We start from the raw sequence: 21,528 nt of genomic DNA on the forward strand, positions 1-21,528 counted from the left end.
AGTTCTGGAATCTGAGAGGAACAACAAATTTCCTCCTACCCAGCGTAGCCACAACTCTCCTGATAAAAATATTACTTCACTTGTGTGGGTATGCTTAGTGCCCGCGACGTGGAAATGCCCCAAAACCCAACGTGGACACATCACATTTTCCCAAAGAAAACAGAGCTGTTTTTTTGCAAAGTGCCTAGCTGTGGATTTTGGCCTCTTGCTCAGCCGGCACCTAGGGAAAGATACCAAACCTGTGCATTTTTTTAAACTAGACACCTAGGGGAATCCAAGATGGGGTGACATGTGGGGTTCTCACCAGGTTCCGTTACCCAGAATCCTTTGCAAACCTCATAATTTGGCAAAAAAACACTTTTTCCTCACATTTCGGTGACAGAAAGTATTGGAATCTGAGCGAAGCCACAACTTTCCTTCTACCAGAGTTCCCCCAAGTCTTCTGATAAAAATGATACCTCACTTGTGTTGGTGGCTCACGTGCCTGCAACAGAAAAGACCAAAAACCTGTAGAGATTGAGGGGATAGCACAGCAAGTTGATAAGCACATATTTTTCTTTTATATATCTTTAGGCTGACTCTGCTTTGGGGACCCACACAAGCGAGGTATCATTTTACCTGGGAGACTGAGGGGAACGCTGGGTGGTAGCAAATGTGTGCCGAAACGGTGATCCTACAAAGAAAAGTGAGGAAAATATGCTTTGTTAAGCACATTTTGAGGTTTGCAGAGGACTCTGGGTAAGAACATGTTGGGGGATCCATGCAAGCCACACCTCCCTGAACTCCTTGCGGTGTCTAGTTTTAAAATTGTCTGGGTTTGGTAGGTTTCCCTAGATGAAAGCCGCACCTAGGACCAAAAACACAGGTGACCCCCCCCAAACACAGGTAGTTTTGTAATAGATCATTTTGATGTGTCCACGTACTTCTGTGATGTTCCAAACACTAAAATTGAGAAAGGAAATGCACTTAGGTTATGTTAAAAAGACCCACCAACCAAGTTGGTGGCATGCTTCATCATCGGGGTCCCACCCGAGACAACTGATTACAGCGGAGCAGGTTTTGTCATTTTTATCACACATACTGGTTGGCTTTGGCAGAAGGGTGAGTGATGGTTCAGTAGATAAAATATTATTAACAAGCAATTTCACAAAAATGAAATGCACTGTTAATAACAGAAAGGCCAAAAAACTGAACCAATGATGCACAGCTTGTGAGCTGTAAAGCCACGACAAGGCACCAACCGCTTTACAGTCCATTCACACACCTTTCACATATGACAGGTACAAGACCATTTACGCCGCCAGCCACGGGCCCAGCACATTACAACACTCGCATCGACAGACAGCGCCACTCAAGGGCCCATCACTTTCATATGCCCACATGCCTGATACAGCAATCACACCAACTGATGGGAGTGTGTGGACTGACGTTTGGCTGGCATCGTCAGCCAAGCACCACTCCACACACACCACCAGCCAAGTGTCACTCCACGCACACTGCCAGCCAAGCGCCACTCCACACACATCGCCAGCCAAATGCCGCTCCACGCACACCGCCAGCCAAGCGCCACTCCACGCACACCACCAGCCAAGTGCCACTCCACAAACACCACAAGCCAAGCGCCACTCTATGCACACCGCCATCACTTTTTTTGTTTTTAAACAACAAAGAAACCACTAACTAATTATAAATAAGTACAAAACTACAAACACAAAAGCTCTAACTGAATACCTGACAGTAATGCCAACAGTGAAACTGAACATATGAAAATATAAAACAGCAGTTTCCGTTCACAGTAGTTCCCAGTACTGTGTGTGGTAACTCCTGAAACAGCCTGCCACACACAACCCAGGCTTTGAAGGACAGTCCGGTCAGTACATCCGGCTTTCCCTCTGGATACCTCTTCGGGCACAGACTCTACATTTCTTAGCGGGAAAGTCTTTTTTGGGAGTGGGAAGAATCTGATCAGGAAAGTGGCGATCTTTCAATCTAGCCACATCCTCCACAACTGCTACTCTAGGAACACTTGCATAATCCACCATAACAAGGCTCTCTATCACTGACTCCTGAAATTTAACAAATTTCATCCTTGACTCAGGGGAACAATCCTTAAACACAATAAATGCATTAAAAGTTGCTAGGTTGAACAAATGAGTAGCCAACTTTTTATACCACACGTAAGACTTACGAACAGCAGTGTAGGGTTCCAACCTCTGATCTACTCTATCAACACCACCCATGTGCTTATTGTAATCTAAAATGCACACAGGTTTGCACACTTCAGCAACTTGACCCCAAACAGCCACAAGCAAAGTACTTCCCATCATGGATGTTAGTTAGCATGTACACATCCCTCCTGTCTACAAATTTCAGAGCTAGCAGCTCATCATTCTTCAAGGCACTTCACTGTCCCCTCTCAAGTTTTTTACAGACAAGCTCCCTTGGATAGCCTTTCCGGTTAGAGCAAATTGTGCCACAAGCAACAGTGTCCACTCTGAAAATCTCCTTGAACAACTGAACTCCAGTGTAGAAGTTATCTACCTACAAATGGTGACCTTTTTTAAGCAGTTGTCTACCAAGTTCTCACACAATTATCTCGCTAACTCCAAAATTGGGCGGACAACTAGGGGGGTCAATACTGGAATCCCTACCAGTGTAGACCCGGAAATTAGAAACATATCCAGTACTACTTTCAGACAGCATATACAGTTTAATTCCATACCGTGCCCTCTTGCTAGGAATGTACTGCCTACAAAACAAATGACCCATGAACAGGACCAAAGACTCGTCCACACTTATTTCTTTGCCTGGCACACAGACTTCTGAAAACCGATCTACAAAATGATCAAGGACAGACCTAATCTTAAAAAGACGGTCACAATCTGGGTGATCTTGTGGCAAGGCTAAAGCACTGTCAACAAAATGCAGCATCTGAAGAAGAAGCAAATATCGATTACGAGTCATCCTTGCAGGAAATGTAGCCGTTGCCATCAAGGGACTAGTAGACCAATAAAAAGCCAGTGACGGCTTCCTTATCAACCCCATCAAAGTCAAACTCAAGAACTTTTTCATCTCTTCCAAATTTGTGGGAATCCAATTGGTAGCTCTAAACTGAGGCCTAAGTCTGGCAGCGTTGTCTCTCAAATACTGCTCCGCATACAGATCAGTCTGCTCAACAATCTCTTCCAAAAATACATCGTCCATAAACAACTCAAAGAAATTGAAAGGCAAAAAGTTTTCTGTATTTACTCTACACCCTGGGAGACTAGTAAAGGAGAGGGCAACTGTGGCTGCTCCATGTTTGGGGCAACCCAGGTGTCAGGTCTTCCAATGGGAAGCCTTTCAGCCGCTAGCTGCTGCCCCATTGGCACATCAGTGTCCTCCTCGAAAACAGGCCCTTCTTCTGCACTGAGTGTGGCTTCCTCATCAGAAGACTCATCTTGGATAGAAATCTCACTGCCAGAATCTTTCTCTTCCTCCTCTGCCTCAGATGCAGAGACCATCTCATTATCATTGTCAGAAGATGACTCAAAAAGCATGGCAACAACCTGCTGAGCGGTCACTCTTTGGCAAGCCATGATCCTTTCTAAGAAGTGTAACGTGACAAATGCACCAGCAACAACCAGCACTGTCTAAAATAAGTAATAAAAAAAGTGTGGCTTTATCACAAAGAGTTAAGTACTCAAAAACTATACCACTCACTTTCCTGAAAAAGCTAGACTCACCTGCAACTATTCTGCACAGACACAGCAATCGCCAATGATATCCCACTGAAAAGAAAAAAGAAAAGCATCACACATATAATTGTGCACACATCGAAGGACAATTTCACACACAATCCTGCATTTAATACACCACATACAAACATGTCATTCATGCATGGCAACAATACTCCTTTGGAGTCAATGTACTTACCTAAAACATGCAACTACGCAAACCGCAGGTCAACCACTGCGAAAACGAGCCACAGCAAAAGAAGCAAAAGCTTTTAACTAGAACAAAAAAGAGAAATAAACTATTATAATCACAAATGCAAATACTTTGCCAGTTAAGAAACACCCCGCCACCAAACTCTTAGAAATTTTCCCTGGTGTCTAGTGGTCTCTGGGGCAGATGGGCCTAAAAAAAAAACTAGGCTGATCTGCCCCATGGGGGAAGAAATGGCCACCAGTTCTGTGCTGAATCCTTTGCCCAAGGGGCCACCCCCCACACAAATCACACACACAAGATCCCTGGTGCCAAGTGGATTCTGCCCCCCTTAGGGGCAGATCGGGCAAAAAAAAAAAAGGCCAATCTGCCTAAAACTGTTTCTCCCCCTTGGGGGGCGACCCTTGCCCAAAGGGCTGCCCCCCAACACAAAACAACAAACCGCCAAAATTCCTGGTGCCATTGTGGCTTCTACCTCCTGGGGACAGATCGGCTTAAAAATTATGAACCGATGAAATATTATGCCCCCTCGGGGGAGCGGCCCTTGCCCAAGGGGCCACCCCTACACACAAGAAAAACAAACAGCAGCACTTACCTGGGCAGATCGGCTTAAAACTAATGAGCCAATCTGCCCCCAGGGGGGCAGAAATGGTGTAAAATATTATGCCCCCTCAGGGGAGCCGCCCTTGCGCAAGGGGCCGCCACTCCGCACAAAAAACACACACATGCACACACACAAACAAAATCCCTGGTGCCTAGTGGGCATTCCTGCTCGGGCAGCATGATTGCAAAAAGAGGCATCAAGGGAAAGGAAAACCCTTTCCTTTCCCCCGATGCCTCTTTTGAAGCCTTCCCCCCCACCCCGGCCGGAGGAGAAACTTACCGCCTCTTCTGTAGACACGCTGTAAGCAAATGGCTTTCAGCGCTTCGGGTGGCCTCTAATGATTCCAGCTCGTGATTGCGCACTGACGTCATTAGATGGGGGTGAGGGGGTGGGAGCAAGGGGATGCAATTCCCCTTCCAGTCGTGCCCGGGGGCGGTGGGAGGGAGGCCCTCAGGGGGAGAGCCAGGGCTTCCCCCGAGGGCCGGGTGCAGGACATAACGGTTACGTCCTGGGCACCCGAGGGGTTAATGTAAAGTGAAGCATAAACTGCATTATCGAAAGTGTATTCACTGTAGAAATTTGTGTTTTCATTTGTAAGTGTGAGTTCTAATGTGAAGCTCTAATGTGAGAATTGTAGGTCTCATTCATATTTACACTTGCATCCTGAAGTATTGAATTTATCGAAAAGAGCCATTCTCTTGAGTTCATGATGTATTGCTCATGCCTGCATTTATGTAATATTGTTCTTGTAATTGTAGCAGAATCTTTAAAAGTGTACATTAGTTGTAGCTTGTTAAGTTAGCATAAGCAGGCCTACATTTTAATGTGTGAAATGTATTCTCTTTACTTTGCATGATTTTCCTCTGTAGGTACACATTCTTCATTGCTTAGTTAGTGAAAGGAGAATTGTGTATTAGGGATAGGCAGGCCGATGAAGAAGACCTTGGCATGGGCAGGATGATTTGGTGTTTCTGCTATTCATTGTCTATCTAGGAAGAAGAAATCAAGGCAGATCTGTTTGTTAGTGTTCCTTGGGTTGGGAGATTCACTCCATGTTGCGAGTGCACTCTGTGAGAAGGAGAAATAATTGGATTTCTGATGGTATGTTCAGAAGATACGGATGCTCCTGGAACTTTCTACATCAATCACACTGTTAGAGAAATGTCAGAATTCTTTTAGACTTCGAGAGGTGCAGCTCTCTTAGACCCCTGTCCCCAAAGTGCATAGCTTCATGATAATACTGAATTATTTATTTTCTGAAGAACTCTGCTGAAGTCTTTGCAATGCTGACATCTACCTTGCTCTGTCCTGAGATTCTTAAATCCAGTCCAGTGTAACCTAGAACCTAGCTAAATGTCCCAACTTTTATATTTGCAGAATAGAAGGAAACTAAATTGCTTGATAGAATGTCAATTATTATTTCTTAGTTTTTGCAGATGCAGCCATTTTCCAGTTTAAGCTTGATTGATACACAAGTAGTGCATGGGGTGATATAAAAGATTTCCTCAGGGGAAGAGACCTTTAAGTAAAATTGTTTATCATTGGCATATTGTTGATGTTATGTGCCGAAATTATGGTGTGCAGGTCCACGTCCCAAAAGCATGAGATGAAGAAAGAGTGCACCACTGGTGCACCATTTGTGAGAGAAGGACAGGGATCAAGAGCAAATTGTATAATTGTATCTGTTACAAGCAGGTAGGTAAGTAGGAGTTTAACCATTTTAGGACAATACCTTCTATGTCAAAATGCCATTTTGATTTTTGGGTTAATGCCAGAGGCTGCCAATTTTAAAATTAAGAGACAGGGGTCTGTAGTACCTTATATTAACACATGAGAATTCTTCCTTATGGAACTCTCTGTTTTAGATGTTCTGCATGTAGAATGGTATGATGTAAGAAGTGTAGAATGTTAAGGAGAGCGGGTTGATAATGGGGAGGTAGTGCTTTCCTGTCTTTTCCCTCTGTCAATGTGTAGCTCATATTGTAGTACTAAACCTACTTCAAAACAGAATCAAGTGTTATGACTCATTTACTACAGAGTCACTAGTAAGTGGCAAGAATGTGCAGAAGATCAACATCTACAAGTATGGCCATGTTACTGCTGCAGCATGAGGTGAATCCTGATTGTAGATCATCATACAGACTGTGGGCCTTATTACGAGTGTGGTGGTCTATAAACTGCCACACTCGCTGTGGTGGTCTGGACTGCCTCCAAAGCAGCGGTCCAACTGCCACAATAAAACCGTGGAGGTCAGACTTCCAGGGAACCACCAGCTCCACCAGAATCTCAAATCCTGGCAGTCTGGAGGTGGTGGCTGTCCTAATCCACCAGGGCAGCACTGCAAGCAGCACTTCCCTGGGGATTACAACCGCCTTCTCTGCCAGTGGTTTTATGGCGGTACCACTGCCATGAAAAGGCTGACAGAGAACGGCTGCATGGGGCCCCTGCACTTGGCATGGGCCCCCCTGGCTAGCACCCTCGCATTGTTCACTGTGAACATTGTGAGGGTGCTGGTGCACCCTGCGGGACTACAGCTTCACTGCTGGCTCGAATACGAGCTGGAGACAATGCAGTAGACTGTTTCCTGTGATAGCGTGCCTTATCCTTAGTAAGTAAACTTACAAGGAGACGCGTATAGGTCTATGAATCTTTTGGATCGCATAGGGTATTCTAGTCAAGCATAGCGAGTAAAGTAAACTTCAACAGTCAATCTGATCAACTCAAAATACCATGAACTAATCTAATCAGGAAAAACCACCATGATTCATTATAAAAATTAGTTCTGTTTATTCCCTGTTAGTTACAACTCTAATCATACACCTCTATTCAACAATATCATGATTTCCAAATATTTATTAGCAACATAAGCAATGAATTCTCATCACCTTATTAATATGCAATCAACGTTAAACAAAGCAATAGCGATTCATGAGATATCGAATGATTCAGCAATATGAGTCAGTCAGTCTAAGTCACCCTTGTCAGCCTACCTATCTCCAGATTAGCATCAGCATGTGGGTCTTCATGCTAAAACAATTTAGTCAAAAATCATTAATTTGGAAAAATCTAACTATAAGAGAAAACGTTTAAATCAGCGCAGTTGGTACCTAGCAAGAAAAGCATTTGTTAATCAGTCAGGTTATAGCTACCTATCTAAGATAGATCAGCAACGAGTCAGACTTCGTCTCCAGGTCATCAGTCATCAATAAGACTCGGGCTCACAGGAAGCAAGCCCAAGTTTCAGCACTTCGAACAGCGTCTCCTGACGTCATCAACTCTCGCCTCTCCGTTCTTCACCCTCCGTTCTGATTTTTCCCCTCATGTCATGACTTATTAATAGGGTCTCTTAGTCCGTCCCACAATTTGTCCATTGGTCAACCTTATCAGGGGTTATGACTCCAACCTATAATTTTTGTTTACCACTTGTCTATGTTATTTTGAGAGTCAAGTTCCATTAACATGATTGGTACACCTGTGGATGAGAACATCATCCAGTTCTTCAGGTAACAAAATTGTTGCTCCCAGCTCTTAGTCTGTAGCTCCATTGTTCAAGTCCTGGGAAAGTACATTTAGCCTACTCTACACATGATTTGTGTCAATTTGTTCTGATCGTCTCCTGTCCACTGGTGAGTTTGCAGTTTCCTCTTAGTAGAGCTCATCGTTGAACTCTGTACAGTTCAAGGTTCTTCTCTCCAGTTCCAGTCTGCGGCAGCTCATCGCGAATCCATGTTTAAGCAGGCAAGGCCCAAAGCTGACTAGCCCTTTGGCTAAACTAAGAATGTATGGCATTACAAAACATAGATTAGATCGTTAATTATGATATATTACTACAAAACTTTCAAACATTTCACATTATTCAGTACTGTTAGCACAGATAGTGACCACTCCCCGTGGGCACATTATGCACATTACACGTTAATTTCACTAATTAATATTGTTCCTCTTATTAGTATGTATACGCGAATCATTAGCATATTCTCATATTAGCATATCTGCTGCAACAGTCCATCCTCTGATGACTAAATGTGTCATCACACCTTTCTCGTCAAGCATTTACAAGTTACTTTCAGTTGCATTTTGATTTCTTCTGTTTCTATCTTCCATATAGATTCTTCTTTTGGGCTGTTCTTCCTTCCTCTGTTTATTCTTAGCTCTTTTTAATTGAATTTTGTGCCATAATTTGCATGCCCCCCATAATCTTAATATAATAGTGATCACAATTATATATTCCTTGAACGATTTTCTACAATATCTCACCCCAGATTTGACTGAACCAATTTCCTAGTGTCGCAAATCCTTTTCCCACTTTTTCCCAAACTCCTGGTTCTTTCAACGCTTTTAAATCCTTACTCGCATTAGTTAAGTTAGTAAGCAGTTCTTTTACTTCTTTTTCATTTGCAGGAATATCAGAGCAACAATCTTTCTCATTAATCATTTTGCAGACTCCTCCGTCTTTCACCAATATGATGTCTAAAGCAATCCTGTTTTGAAGCGGCATAGCTCTTTCCACAGCTTATTCAGTGTTTAGTAATAATATAGCTCCTGTAAAGTTAGTTAGCATCTACTATAGTTGACAACTTTTGAATCTTGTTCGCATTTAATATAACTCCTACTGAAGGAATTACTGCTCCAAAGATATCCCCTACTATTGCAGAGGCTATTTCTCTTTTCTGTCTCATCCGGTGTAACTCATTCATTTTTGGTATCTTTTTCAAATCAGCTATTTGATAGATCTTAGGGAATATTATTCCCAAATAACATGTCCCATACCATCCCTTAGGGAGACGGTAATAAGCATTGAGTCCACAAATATAATAGATCCCAGGAATCACAGGGTCAGCACCATTCAACATGAACCTCCATTTACTCTGAAACAAAAACACATGTCTACATTCAGTGGTTCCCACAAATAAAGTGTCAGTGCATGATTTTGGCCTATATATACAGAGCTTCCCTACGTGTAATGCATCTAAAGCTAGCTTCCCTTGCGTTTTAATAGCAGTGTAAGCATAATCATTCTAGTACGTCCTTTTCTCCAATCCTTTTTCTAATTTTTCTTTTAATGCTTTTCTCCTATCGTCAGTATGCCCAATAAAGCTCTTTTCCATGGGAGTTAATAAGCAAGTCAAATTATTACGATGCTCATAAGCTGTGCCAAATGTTAGTGTAGGCTCAAAGAATCCCCTAACTAGTACTATATTGGGATCCTTAGCTATCTTACTCAAATATCTAATCATAGGAACAAAGGAAAATACAAAATCATAATTAGAATAAAAGAATTGAAGATACTTCTGATTATAGAAGCGTGTTAGTAACAGACTACAAGTTATACCATAGGTCAAAGGTAGACTATGATAAGTAACCCCTTCTTCTACAGATGAAGGTATTTGTGTACACACAAGACAATCCTTTGCATCCATCGTTTCCACATACACACTCAATAAACGATAAAAGACGTTAGTAGACAATTCCCCCTTTGCATTAGTATAATCATGCAAATATTGCTCATCTAATTTGAACCTTTCTATAGCTGTTAGGGTAGTGCTTTCGTGCACAGATGTATCTCTCATTTCTTTCATTTCATGAATTGCACACCCACAATCATTATTATAAACAATATTCCACACACAATCACAATTCCTACACTCAAATATCTACAGTACACAATGGGTCTCACATTATTATCTAAATTAGCCATGATCTGTAAAGAATCAGATAGCAGAATGTTCAACTCCTACTTAATATACAACACAAAAATCAAAAATCAAAAAATATACTTCTTTCTTCACACTTTCAATTTCACACGACAAGACCCCTTCTTCCTTTGTCAAAATCAGTTAGCAGCTGGTCAACTCCAGGTTTTAAGTGTCATTTCAGGTTATCAATGTCTTTTCCAGTAAGTGATTTAAACTTTTTCTTTAAATCAACAATACAGTCCATCTTTTCTTTTTTTCTTCAGGTTGCGTCAAAATACTGATTTGGAACTTCTCTGTCAAAACAAAAGGACATAAACTCATTTTGCCAATCACTTGTTGTGGCGTATGCCCACTCTGGTCCTGCGTATTTTCCACTCGCCACTCTCTTTCTTTTCAACCTCCTTTCCCCTGTCAATTCTCCATCACTCAGTTCATGTTTCCTTGTGGTATCTTGTTCTTCCTCTATTGTTTCATTTATCACCAAGTCTTTCTTCTTGCCTATCTGAGATTCAGGCCAATTATCCCCTTTTCTTGCGCCTTCTGTCAGCAATCTTTTCAAGATAGGACTTTTCTCCTTCACCTTGTCTGGTGTGCCTTCTCTTGATGGACCTGCAACGGGTTCAGGAGGAGTCAAGTCACCTTTGCTTTGACCTGCCTCAACTCTTTCCCCCTCAGGCTCTGGCACTGCGTCCCCTTGCTTTTCAGTTCCGCTTGTTTGTGTTGGTACTTCTCCTGTGCATGGATCTCTTAGTGATTTTTCTGCACTATCTGTACGTTGTGCTTCTTGATTCTCCACACCCTGGTCTCTTACTGTGGTGATTGATCCTTCTTCCCTCAGTTCTGGATCTGCCTCCGTCTCAACTTGTTCTGGTTCTGATTCTGGCAGAATTACTTGCTTCGCTGCTGCTGGTGTTCTCAGCAACACTTCTTCATGATCCTGGGGACTCACCAGCTGGGGACTCGTATGGCTTGCATGTATCCAATTAGGCAACCCTGCACATTTTACAGCTGTAGTAGTTGTCAACACCACCTGATATGGACCTCTCCAAGGTGGCTCTAGGCAGGTTTTTCACACATGCTTTTTGATCACAACCCAATCTCCGGCTCTCAAGTTGTGACCTGGGTCATGGATAGGTGGCAGGGAAACGGCTTGTACCTGCTGAGAAAGAGATCGAACCACATCAGCTAGACCCTTGCAGTAGTCTAACACCGTATCATCTGTCATATTGACAAGAGTGTTCGCTGGTATTGCTGGCAGTCTCATTGCTCTCCCCATAAGAATCTCGTGTGGGGATAATCCTGTCTTCCTGTCAGGTAAATTTTCTCATTGACATCAACACTAAAGGCAATGCATCTGGCCATTTCAAATTTGTGGCTGCGCACATTTTGGCAATTCGGGACTTCAGGGCACCGTTCATTTGCTCTACCAATCCTGATGCTTCTGGTCGATAGCTGCAATGTAGCTTCTGTTCAATATTCAGTGCTGCACATAGGAGTTTGATCACTTCGTTATTGAAGTGCGTTCCCCTATCTGATTCTAAAGAGATCGGTAATCCAAACCTTGGTATCAGCTCTCTAAGCAATAACTTTGCAACTGTGAGACTGTCATTTCTGCGTGTGGGGTATGCTTCAATCCAATGACTAAACACACACACAATCACCAACACATACTTCAGTCCGTCACATGCAGGCATTTCAATGAAATCCAATTCCATTCTGCTGAATGGTCCTCCTGCTCTTCCAATGTGGCTCAGATTTACCACTGTCCCTTTTCCCACGTTCAACTGCTGGCAAATCACACATCTATAGCACACTGCCTCAGCTGCTTGTCTAACTTTCGGATTGAACCAATCAACCTTGAACAACCGAATCATGGCATCCCTTCCAATGTGTGCCTGACCATGGTAATACCGAGCCATCTGAGATAACAAACAATTCAGTAACACCATCTGGCCCTCCTCAGATACCCAGATTTCATCTGACCTCTGCATACACTTCAACTTTGTCCACAACTTTTTCTCTTCCTTGTCCGCATTTTCTTGCAAAGTTTTCAATTCCTCTAGAGTCTCAATTACTTTTAGAGCAAAATTTGCACAATTGGTCCCTCCTTCTTGCATTAGTTCCCACTTATCCTTGAACGATATACAGTTCAAGGCACAAAATCTTGCTACCTGATCCGCATACCCATTTCCCAAGGAAATGTAGTCTGGTGTTTTCTGATGTGCACTGCATTTAACTACAGCAATTTCTTCAGGTAACTGTATTGCATGCAACAACTCTTTTATCTTGTCACCATTTCGTACTGAGGTTCCACTGGAGGTCATGAATCCTCTTTGTGACCATAATTGACCAAAATCATGCACAATTCCAAATCCATATTGGCTATCTGTGTATATTGTCACTCGCAGCCTGGTAGAGACATAACATGCTCTAGTGAGAGCCACTAATTCTGCCACTTGTGCTGAATATACACCAGGAAGCCAAGATGCGTTTAGTGTTCCTGTAATTGTACACACAGTATATCCTGCTCTCAATGTGCCTGTCCCATCTCTAAGACATGAACCATCAACAAAAACAATTTGATCATTTTCTTCCAGTCGACTGTCTCTAATATCAGGTCTAGGTTTAGTACAGAGGTCCGTAACCTCAAGACAATCATGCTCTATGTCTTCCTCTTTTTCAACTTCAACAGTATCACTTGGCAGTAATGTTGCTGTATTTAACACTGTACATCTTTTCAAAGTGACATTTGGAGCTCCCAATATGCTCGTCTCATACCTTGTCAGTCATGCCCCCGTCAAATGTTGTGTTTTTGTTCTTGTCAGCAAATTTCACCTGAATGTAGTACCATTACCGTTACTGGATATCCCATGATTACCCCTTCAAATTGGGAAAGACTTTGACCAACTGCGGCTACTGCACGCAGACAACCTGGTAAAGCTGCTGCAACTGGGTCCAAGGTAGCTGAAAAATAGGCTACTGGGCGATAAGCACCTCCATGGACCTGTGTCAAGACAGACAAAGAACAAGCATCACGTTCATGACAAAACAAATATGAAAGGCCTTGTGTAATCAGGCGTTCCCAATGCTGGAGCTCTGTACAACCTCTCTCTCAATTCAGTGAAAGCCCTCATCTGATCTTCATCTAGAGTAATGGGATCTGTAACTCCCTTATGAGTCAACAGTTGCAAAGGTTTAGCAATCTTAGCAAAATTTGGCACCCATTGTATACAGTATCCTACCATTCCCAAGAACATGCGCACATCTTTTTGGGAAGTCAGTGGATTTCTCTGCAGTATCATTGTAATCCTCTCTCGGGAAATTCTCATCAACCCTTTCTCAATCTGATGACCCAAGTATTTGACAGACTTCTGATAGTATTGCAAATTTGCAGGTGAGACCTTGTGACCGAAGTCCCCCAGATGATTAAGTAGGACAATCGAATCATGTTTACACTCTTCCCGTGTTCTGGACGCAATAAATAAGTCATCAATGTACTGTACAAGAGTCGACTGGCAAGGTAATTCCAATGACTCCAAATTCCTTTTCAAAATCTTATTAAACAAGGATGGTGACTCCATGTACACTTGTGGAAGCTTACACAAGCTGTAGACTTTATCTAGGAATTTGAAACTGAAAAGAAACTGACTATCCTCATGAAGAGGCTGAAAAGAAAGCTTGTGACAGATTGACTACTATGAACCACTCTGCCTCACATGGAATCTGAAACAGTATCACTGCTGGATTGGGTACAATCGGGCATCACTTAACCACAATGTCATTCACTTTTCGCAAATCCTGCACAATTCGCACTTTTCCACAGGGCTTTTTCAATCCCATTATTGGTGAATTACATGGACTGCTCAGCACTTCTTTCAAAACACCCTGCTTCAAGAAATCCCCAAATATGTGTGCCACTTTCATCAACACATCCTGTGGCATATTGTACTGTGGAAGTTTTGGAAACTCAACATTCGGCTTCAAAGTGATTTTAATTGGCTCCACATCCTTGATCAAACCTACTTCTTTCCATGTCAAATCCCAAACCTTCTCTTTCACTGTTCCCTGTAAATCTGCATGTAATTCCTTCAAAGTAAACATTGGAAAAATCTCAATCAAAGGGTACTCTTCAAATGCGTAATTAAGAACCATAGCTGATGCCTGCTCTTCCTCATCGTCACTATTTGTCTGAACTTCTATTCCTTCATCCGTACAATTTATGGAGCATTTGGTCTTGCACAATAAGTCTCTGCCTAACAAGGACACAGGACTTGAGTCGCATACCACAAATCTATGCAGTCCGGTGTGATTTCCAATTTCGATCTGTACTAGTTCTGTGATAGGATTCGTTAATTGCCTATTCTCCACTCCCGCAACCTGCACTGTTCTTCCAGAAAGAGGTAAATCTGGTACTTCTATACTCCTTACTGTAGAGCGTGTAACTCCTGTGTCGACCAAGAATGACACTTTATGTCCCATTACTTTTCCCTTCACAACTGGCCCTCTCTGATCTACCTCTAGAAATGCAGCAAGTATGTAAGCTCCTTCATACGAACTGTCACTCATCCATTCATCGTTTATTTCATCCTCACTGTGAAATGGGAATTGGTGTACTGTATTGTTACTGTTGTCTGATCTCTCACCATTGACCTGTTGAGTAAGCATATCCTGTTGCTGCTCCATCGGGGCTTGGGGTATATGTATATGCTGTCTAGGCACCATAGAAATATGCTGCTGTTCTGGTGCTAAAGGAGTAAATTGTGCTCGTGGCACCTGCATCTGTTGAACTGGTAAAATGTTTTGATCTTGAGTTTGAACATTCAGGACTTGGCCCCTCACTCTGGGGACTCTCACTGTTTGTACTGTACTAACATCACCTTGCTGAATCATTCCTTCCTGCACCATTAACGGGCACTCCCGCTTCCAGTGTCCCATGTTTCCGCACAGGTGACATGGCAACATTCTTTTCATCCTCTGCATGTCATTCTGAACAACCACTGAATTCAGATCCGGACCACACATCACATCCATACTACGTCCTCTACCCCTTGCTTGAGGCTGAAATGCGATAGCTCTCTGTTGCGGCGGTATCGGCAGCACTAAAGCTCCTTGCACTCCTGATTGTTCTGCTTTAATCTCCATCACCATTGCCTTTTCCTTCAACTTATTTTGCTTTAGTTCATTCTCATCACTACAGTATTTGGCATACTGCAACACCTCATCAATTGGCTTTGCCTGCCAACAAATCAAATGATTCTTAATCATCTGTCCTACTTCAGGTCTCAACCCTTCAACAAATCTGAACATGAAATGCAACATGTCTTTTGGTTCAACTGCTTCTTTACTACTGTACTCCTTGAAAGCCTTTAGTAATCTTTCATAATAGGCATGTATTGACTCTGGTTTCCTGAACCGTCCTGTCAATTCTCTGCCAATCAATGTTTTTCAGGGAAATCCTAGTTTTAACAAACTCAATGACCTTATAATAATTTTTCATTACCTTAGGTGATGGTGCGCCTGTACTCTTATGCCTCTCAGGTTCACTTGTTGGCCAGTCTACTGCTCTTTTACATTCAACCCATAAGTCGGCTGGCACCACTATCTCAAACAAGGTATTTGAGTCTTCCCACAAACATTTGGAAAGTTTCACAAACCTCTCTGTCTGTTGGTACCATTCAACTGGCTTTTCTCTCAATTTAGGATAATCATTGGTGAAGGACAATATATCACTTCGATGCCAAGGAACATGAACAAATTGCCCTCCTGGAATTTCCCTCATTGGTAGCATTTTAACCGCTTCTCCTTTATCTACTCCTTCTGTTTCCCCTTATGAGTCTTGTTTCCGTTTATCTTTCCTTTTCGCCCATCTGCCTTCCCCTTCTCTACTGCTCCCCAAATTTGTGCGCTCTGCAGTGAGTCTCTTAGATGTGCTTTCATTCCTGCTGATCTCATGTGTTTGAAATCTTTTGCCTCAAAATCTAATCTATAGCTTTGTCTCAAATGTTTTGTTGCCTTAAGATCAATGTCATGTTTTTCGGCTACTTCTGCTCATTTCTGGTGTATTTTCCCCACCTCCTTTGCAATCCTCGGACACAAATACCTCAGCACTTCTTCAGTATATGATTCTAACCTGTTCAATCCCATTGTTCCTTCGACCAATTCATTTGCCTCAATATTTAGTCCTACCCGATTCAGCTGCTCTTCCCCCTTTGAGACACCTCGTGAAGAATTTAAACTATTCAGCCAACTAGTTAACTGCTGTGCTGTTAACCCTTGTAATGAAATGTTACTCGCATTAGTCGCTGGCAGCTGTTGCATCCCTGTCCCTATGGCTTGTGGTGTCAAAAGTCTCATACTCTGATTTGCATCTGTTAATGCCACAAGAGGACTACATCCCACAGGAGATTTAAGCTCACCCGGACAAGTACTTGATGATATTGTCGACTGTACTAAGTCTCCCGTTCCTCATCTCACCTGACTCTGTGACATCTCTGTTTGCCCCCTGCTTCGGATTTCTTCTGAGCATATAAGGGTACCGCTGGACCAACAGTAATTGGTAGCGATATTGCATCTGGAGCTACACTGGAACCTGCACTTTGTGTAAGTGGTACTCCCATTGCCTGATTCATAACTGGTGCGAGATCCACTGGTGTCCCCGTTAACTGATTAGGACTCGGCATATTCTGTGTCTGTGCTGACGGTAGTAACATTGGAGTCGAGTCGGTCTGAACTAGCATTGGTTGCGGATGCACCTGCTCCCTCGGTACCAAAATATTTGAAACAGTCTCAAGTGTGGGTACATTCGGGTAAATTCCTGGTGCAGAAGGTGTAGGCACCTGCACTTGAGCTTCTGTTCTTGTTTCTAGAACTGGTGTACTCCGTACTACCCCTGGTAATTGTCCTCCTTCTGTTTGTACAACACCTGCGATTCCCTGGGATGTTCCAGGAGTAGCTGGAGGGGTTGTAGCAATATTCCCTGGACCCCCTGCATAAGTCATCATAGGTGGAGGTCTGTCTCTCAGCAACTGCGTAATGTAATCTTCTACATCAGAATCGTCATCGTCCACATAAGACTTTTCCCTTTTCTTTTCTCCTCATTCTCCTTTTCCTTGTTATCGTCTCCCTTGTCTGAATCATCTCCTTCCGTGATTGCAGGGAACATCTTAATCTCCTTCAAGGTTGCCATTCTCCATCTTTTTTGTTCCCAATCCCACCTAGCTTCGGCTAGTGATTTCTCTATCTTCTTTATCTTTCTATTGGTCTTTAGCTCATGCTGCTGTCTGGCCACTAGCTCCCAAACTGCTAAAGCCTCAAACTGTGCTGGTCTCGGTAACGGTCTCATGTCATACAATGATAATCGCAACTGATCTAGAACCCTTAGATTAAACGTTCCATGCTCTGGAAATGCTAAGGTTCCTTGATTCTTAGTCAATGAGTTCCATTGCTTTAACCAAAGACAAGAGGCTATGCCTTTTTCTGTCATTACAAGATGTGCTGGACTATCCTCCGGGGGGTTGGTTCCCCCACTGAAGCCTTAATGTATGATTCACCCTTCATTGCACTTTTAAATGCTTTAAAAAACTTCATTTTACCTGTGTTATGTATTTAAATTCAATAAATAAAATTACTTTTACTCCCAAGATTCCCTTCACCCGTTTGCTCTACCAATTGCCTCTCGCGGACGGCTGCCAATCCGGTTGCGGCTCTTCTCAGTAACCGACCTATCCCAGCGCAGCACACACTGACGTCACACTAACACACAGCGTCTGACAAAGTCTTGCGGCTTCGCCTCCTTCTGCTCAAATTCATTCAACTAATGCAATTATATTCCGAGCGTCTTCACCAAATAATAACTAAAACCAATCCGCTGGCTTACTACAGGAAGGGACACAATCGCTTCAGGGACCTTACAGATTTTCACTAAAAGGCGCACTCTGGGACCTTAGCTATTCCTCTTTCTCAGTCCCCCACGTCCGCAAGTAAAATTCGACCCGCAAACGTTACTCTTAACTGAGCTTAGGGTCTGTCCTGGTGCACATAGGACTCGCCAAATCTCAGTCGAAGCTTCTTTTATTCAACGAACATTCATTAAGACTTGTTGACCACGCCCGATCAACCTACTAAACCAGGCAGATTACAACATATACCCAAGTGTCTCCTACACTTGTTAATATACTCCAGAGCCTTAGACCACGCAGGGTCCGTACATCACCAACAACCACGTGGACAATTTTTGAGCACGAAGCGCCACATACACAGGAAGTTCAATGATTTCCCTACTCTCACACCTTTTAGAGTACGCACACTCCTTCTAACCCTAAACTGGAGTATGCAAACTCCCTACTTTTTGCCTCACATATATCACAATTCACCTTCGGTCTGCTTAAGCTTAGGCAAGCACAATTCTACCACTCTCATACTATCTCAAATACGCCGGGAACATAACCAGTCTTACTCACGGGTTCCAGGATCTGGGAAAGTCATTTCTGGGCTTAAGGGAACATCATCTTTGCTACCATTGTCAGTTCAGAAAAACAAAATTCAAACCTCATGAAATCAAACAACTATACTCAAATTTAAACTACCACCATAACTTTTTCTCGCTACTTAACTAGTTCCCTAAGGAGACAAATCATTCTCTGCTAACAAAAACTGATAGCGTGCCTTATCCTTAGTAAGTAAATTTACAAGGAGACACGTATAGGTTGACGACTCTTTTGGATCGCATAGGATATCCTAGTCAAGCATAGCGAGTAAAATAAACTTCAACAATCAATCTGATCAGCTCAAAATATCATGAACTAATCTAATCAGGAAAAACCACCATGACTCATTATAAAAATTAGTTCTGTTTATTCCCTATTAGTTAGAACTCTAATCATAAACCTCTATTCAACAATATCATGATTTCCAAATATTTATTAGCAACATAAGCAATTAATTCTCATCACCTTATTAATATGCAATTAACATTAAACAAAGCAATAGCAATTCATGAGATTTCGAATGATTCAGCAATATAAGTCAGTCAGTCTAAGTCACCCTAAGTCACCCTTGTCAGCCTACCTATCTCCAGATTAGCATCAGCATGTAGGTCTTAATGCTAAAACAATTTAGTCAAAAATCATTAATTTGGAAAAATCTAACTAGAAGAGAAAACGTTTAAATCAGCGCAGTTGGTACCTAGAAAGAAAAGCATTTGTTAATCAGTCAGGTTATAGCTACCTATCCAAGATAGATCAACAACGAGTCAGACTTCGTCTCCAGGTCATCAGTCATCAATAAGACTCGGGCTCACAGGAAGCAAGCCCAAGTTTCAGCACTTCGAACAGTGTCTCCTGACGTCATCAACTCTCGCCGTTGTGATTTTTCCCCTCATGTCATGACTTATTATTAGGGTCTCTTAGTCCATCCCACAATTTGTCCATTGGTCAACCTTATCAGGGGTTATGACTCTAACCTATAATTTTTGTTTACCACTTGTCTACGTTATTTTGAGAGTCAAGTTCCATTAACATGATTGGTTCTCCTGTGGATGAGAACATCATCCAGTTCTTCAGTTAACGAAATTGTTGCTCCCAGCTCTTAGTCCGTAGCTCCATTGTTCAAGTCCTGGGAAAGTACATTCAGCCTACTCTACACATAATTTGTATCAATTTGTTCTGATCGTCTCCTGTCCGCTGGTGAGTTTGCAGTTTCCTCTTAGCAGAGCTCATCGTTGAACTCTGTACAGTTCAAAGTTCTTCTCTCCAGTTCCAGTCTGGGGCAGCTCATCGCGTCTCCATGTTTAAGCAGGCAAGGCCCAAAGCTGACTAGGCCTTTGGCTAAACTAAGAACGTATGGCATTACAAAACATACATTAGATCGTTAATTACGATATATTACTACAAAACTTTAAAACATTTCACATTATTCAGTACTGTTAGCACAGATGGTGACCACTCCCCGTGAGCACATTTTGCACATTACACGTTAATTTCACTCATTGATATCGTTCCTCTTATTAGTATGTATACGCAAATCATTAGCATATTCTCATATTAGCATATCTGCTGCAACAATTGCTAGGCCAGTGGGCGGAAACTTAGGTTTCCACCTGCCAACCTAGCAGGAAATCCATAATAGCTTCGGTGGGGAGATCGCTGTGTAGGCAGCAGCCACCCTGTCGGGAGTTTGGCCGATGGAGATTTCCGTCCGCCAAACTCACAATGGGGCCCTGTGTGTTCACACAGCTCTACAGTAGCATTCAGGCCATAAAGGCAGGCATGAGATCCAAGGTAAATCATTTAAGTCTTGGGGGTCTGGTGGTGTTTAATCAATGATTCAACATCAAAGGAATGTTGGAAGAGGAGGTTGAAAATGTGGCTTAAGTTTAATATGGACTTCTTCATAGTCAAATCCTCAAGAATTGGTTCTTCAGTACTAGGGCACATTTTTTCAGATAGGTTAGCAACCCCACTTACAGAGTAAGGAGGAATAGGTCAATTATTCCAGCGAGAGAGGCTGAAGCTTTAAGTATGTTCATTTATTATAGTTAAATAGTGACATTATTTTCTAAGAAAGAATTGACACTACTGAAAATGTGTTTATTGAATTACAAATTGAACATCGTGAGTGTACTGGCAATTATTAGGATCCTCATCCAGAATCTTCAGTGTATTTCTGAAAGAGGTAAGATGAAATGGGATGAGAATTGGCAGCTAACTGTGCCAGGCCCACCACTGTTTCTATCAGGGAGCAGGGTCTACAATGAACTTAGTGGTAAATCCATTGTACCAGGAGCTGAAAGTTCAGTATGGTATTGGGCTATATCCCACTAAACATTTCAACATGAGATACAAAACAAAAAGAGGCAAAAGCTCCCTCGCAAACAAAGAAATCACCAAGGCTGGTCTATGAGATTTGGAAAGCCTAGTCTGACAGCATAAGTCTTTATGGAAGAGAAATATACGCTATATTCACTGTGTCATTTACAGTGAGTGTGTGTTTATAGAAAGTTTACTGTGCATAACTTATTTGCTGGAAATTGTGCTGGCAAATTTGCCTTTTGGCTTCCAATCCACCAGCGGTGGTTTCTTCTTGAGGGCAGGGGAGAATTGGCCCGCCGCAAGCTGTGCAGGCAAAAATAAAATAGCAATGAAAATACTTCATTGCCATTACACTTTTACCGGTGCAGCGCCACCAGCCCACAGACATGCTGGGCGTGTCCTCTGCTGCCGATTGGCAACAGAGGACAGGAGCAGGGCTGACAGGACGCTCCAAAGTGAGCATGTCACCTTGACCGGCTGTTTTTCGACGGTC

This window comes from Pleurodeles waltl, chromosome 1_2, assembly GCF_031143425.1.
Source record: "Pleurodeles waltl isolate 20211129_DDA chromosome 1_2, aPleWal1.hap1.20221129, whole genome shotgun sequence".
Classification (NCBI taxonomy): Eukaryota; Metazoa; Chordata; class Amphibia; order Caudata; family Salamandridae; genus Pleurodeles; species Pleurodeles waltl.